The sequence below is a fragment of the Austrofundulus limnaeus genome, unplaced genomic scaffold (assembly GCF_001266775.1).
Source record: "Austrofundulus limnaeus strain Quisiro unplaced genomic scaffold, Austrofundulus_limnaeus-1.0 Scaffold1, whole genome shotgun sequence".
NCBI lineage: Eukaryota > Metazoa > Chordata > Actinopteri > Cyprinodontiformes > Rivulidae > Austrofundulus > Austrofundulus limnaeus.
Genome location: NW_013952403.1, coordinates 319,138 through 323,117, shown reverse-complemented (window position 1 = coordinate 323,117; position 3,980 = coordinate 319,138). Strand labels below are relative to the sequence as shown.

The window sequence follows — 3,980 nt, the reverse complement described above, 5'->3', positions numbered from 1 at the left end:
TCACAAGTTTTTGCCATGGATATTTTGTGGGTCAGAAGATAAAAAGTTTGGGACCCACTGCTTTAACTTACATTTTAAGGGCTTTCTTCTGCTAATTTCATTTTACCATCATCCTTATTTCTACATGCATCATCATCATGCGCTGTGCAGCATCACGTCTGAGGAAAAAAAAACGCCAAAATAATAATAAAAATGTTACTTTAAGAACACCTCCAACTCTCAGTAAATAAGTAAATATCATTTTAAAGCACTTGCATCTCTCTGAGGGTACTTCGGTTAAGAAAAACAAACTTTATCTCAGGACAAACTAGAGTTTGCTATTTTGGCTAAAACATGAAAACAACTATTCTGCAGAATCTCGGTGTGACTTATTAAATCTAAAATTACTTTCAACGTCCGCATACGTCACCTCTGAGAGACAATTTGTGTTTAAATAACTGCAAATATGTGTGGTCATACAGCAGTTTTGAGAACATAGTTTTTAATAACAAACTTTCCGGCGTTGTGTGAAATTAACGTTAGCGCCAAGGAGGTGACCTAAGTAAGCAGAGAGGARTGTACCTTAAGCGTCGGCTCTCTCACATGCTCCCCGGAGTGTTGGTCATTTTCCCACAGACCTCGTTAACAAACTTCTTTTGAGTTTAGTGTGCGAGGATGCGTAGCTTTCAGCTAGCTTCGACACCTGTCAAACAATGGCGAAGCCAACTACGGCAAGCCCGAAGGTCCGCACGTGCTTTCCGATTACGTCAAATGTTGTTTTGAACGGTCTGTCAAAATAAAAGCATGAGAACTGCAAGCGGCTCTGGCGACGATCGTTTTCAAAATGTTCTTAAACAAAATAAAAATATTATTAATTGAGACAGAGCAGGAAAATTGTACTAAAAATACTAGGATTTAATGAAATTTTGTGTTGACATGGCAGAATTATGTCTACATCTGAAGCAGAAGCTCTTTTCAGTATGATCTTTTATAGCAGAACAGAAATCATGAGTAAAACTTAGCTTGAAACTAAGTATGAAAAACTTCAAAGTTTGGTTGTATTAGAATTGATTATACTTTTACTTTTAGGTGGGTTTATATATAAATAGATATACTAGTTTAAATGTTTTGTCAGGTTTCAATTTTACCTTTTTCTTTCATTTTGTATTTATTGTATTGCATTTTAAGTAGCCTAAACAAAAGATATTAGTCTCACATAAGCTCTCAGAAATTCCATTTGAGGTATTGATAAATTCAACTTTTATCCATGTCCTGTTTAACATGAAAGATGCTGGACTGTGCTGAGTTCTTTACACAAATATGTACTTTATTAAATCTCTAAAATACAGACTTTTTATCTTTTCTATTAATTTGATCTTTAAAAGAAGATGAATTTTGACCATGGGATGCATTTCTAAGTATTTTTTTCTTGAAGTGCCATTATTCCTGTGCGGCTCTGTGGATCCACTCTAAATTCTAATTAAAACCAATATTATGTGGATATATTTTATGTAATTTAAAATTGCAGAAGTCCTTTACTCGTTTAGATTTTCTCTAAAAGAAGTATAAGCAGCCTGCTGGTCTTCTATTTTACACTGAAGGGTCATGGAGGTCAGTGTGCGCAAATAATGGAACTAAACATARAGAGCTGACACAATTTAGAAATATTGTAAGGGCTGTTCTTGTTTGTTTTATATCAATAAGTCAGAAAAAATGCAACATTTTGTACTACATATTTACATTTTGTTAAGTAGGATTAAAAAGTTGTGGTCACAAGTTCTGTTAATGTAACTAAGAAAGCTGTGCAATGAAGGTCCTAAAAAATCTTTATGCATTTTTCTTTGATAGTTTCAACAGGATTTTGACCTTCAGAAGTTTCAGTAAATCTAAAGGGAAATGTTTAACCCAGTCACTTCCCTTCTTTGTAAGTACACACTTTGGGTTGAGAGAACTTTGCTGTTACAAAAGCTTTTAATTTATGTGAAACTTTTGGGTCATCCAGTGCACAGCTCTTTTTAGCTTTAAACACATAATATCAATGATGACGTTGTTAGGGCTGCAGGTTATGGTCCATTATGGATTCTGTATGTTGTTGATGGTTATTTTACTGCAGAGAAGGTAAATGGAATGTATAATGGGAGAAAATGACAAAGTTATGGCCATTTTGGTTACACTAATAATCTCATTCACTACTGCAATAAGTTGCAAGATATGTGATAAATCATTAATAATTAATGTGCAGGAAATTACTTTATGGGACTTTATTATGCTGTTTTTTTATATATAATTGTCCTGATTTAATCATAAAAAGCACCAAAACAACTGATGTGTCATTTTTAAACCCCTAAACAGGAATAATTTTTATTATTTTACAGACTTGTGTTTACCTAATTTCTGGATTTCCTACTACAGTTAATGCTTTAAGGGTTGTTTGAGAAAGAGGGACTTGTTTATATTCAGTGAATGTTCAGTAGGAGGATTAACATATGTGTCACCATGCATTTTCTCCTACATCATTAAGTGTTTTAGACCATTTACCACCAATTACTCCCTTGGTAATGTTTTTTTTTTTCAACTACCCTTTCCTCCAGGCTGAATCTGATATTTGACATGTTTTGTTGGCTTATACAAATTTACCTTGCTTGATTTSTTCACACTATATTGGCCTTACCTGATAATGACTATATACTCTAAAAGCTCGTCTGTCTCCTCCGTGAGTCTTGACATAACTCCAGCTCTTGATGTCATGTGTGTTCACGTTGAAAGGGTGCATCTAGAGCAGTGCGAACACTGATGAGAAGTCTGTTAATTCTTAATGAGCCATTATTGTTCTCAAGTGAGTAGTGGTCCCCAGTTAACCTATACCTGGATCTCAGCAAGTTGGTTTGACTAGACACCCACAGCTAATAAATGATGAGCTATTGCACATATTTCCAAAAAAATCGTTTTTTCTTTAAAAATCATAAAACTGCTTGTCCTTCTTATTATGTTAGTGAAAATATACCTTGTGACCCATCACATCAAAATGAGGATTAAGTCCAAAAGTGGTATATGGAGAAATAGGCAAATGTAGTGTTTTGATTAAAATGTTAACAAAAATTGCACCTTGTCAAAATATAATGAATAAAAGCCTTATCAATGTATCATATGAATGAACTGTCTGAAATATAATCATAAAACGAAATTTTGAAGCACCTTTTTTAACAAAAAAAAACTGATTTTGAGTAAAAACACCTTAAAATTTTGAGATTTTTCCCTGTGAGCTAGCAACATTTTGTTTCTTTTTACCTGGGAAATCTCAATATTCCAATATAATTTGTGGTTTCCTCTTTATAAGGACATCAAAAGTTCTTCATTAAAATGACATAAAATTAGGATTCAGACCAAACATTTATGTATTATTGTAACCAACAAGACAAATTAAGTCATATATATGGATTTTATTATGATATCAGAATGATCCAGGTATCAAAATGTAGCTTTTAAAGCCAAGAATATGAAAATGTAATTAGGTCATTTTGACCAAATTCGACTTAATCCTCATTTCGATATGATGGCTCACATTTGTGAAGGCATCATTAATGCTGAAAGGTACAAACAGGTTTTGGAGCAACATAAGCTGTCATCCAGGCCATGTATTTTTCAAGACAATATTCTGCACATGTTAAAACTGTGTGGCTTTGTAATAAGAGTGTGAGTACTAGACTACCGTTCCTGCAGTCCAGACGTGTCTCCCGTTGAAAATGTGTGGAGCATTATAACACGTAAAATGTGACAACAGAAACCCCTGGAATGTTGAGCAACTGAAGTTTTCATCAAGAAAGAATCCACAAAGCTTCAACAATTAGTGTCCTCATGCAGTTATGCTTATTGAGCATGGTTCAAAGGAAAGGTGATGTAACACAGAGGTAAACATGACCCTGTCGTAGCTTTTTTAAAATGTGTTGCAGCATCAAATTCAAAATTCGCGAACATTTGTAAAAAAATTATCAAGTTTATTC

At 33.7% G+C, this 3,980-nt stretch overlaps 1 protein-coding gene across 1 annotated transcript in view; it reads right to left on the bottom strand.

Annotated features, from left to right (window-relative positions):
- Positions 1-717, bottom strand: part of enox2 (ecto-NOX disulfide-thiol exchanger 2) — a gene marked incomplete in the record, with an annotated part of 191,191 nt that extends 190,474 nt beyond the window's left edge. Inside the window, 1 exon segment of the mRNA XM_014003713.1 lies at positions 562-717.
- Between the last annotated feature and the right edge of the window lie 3,263 nt (positions 718-3,980).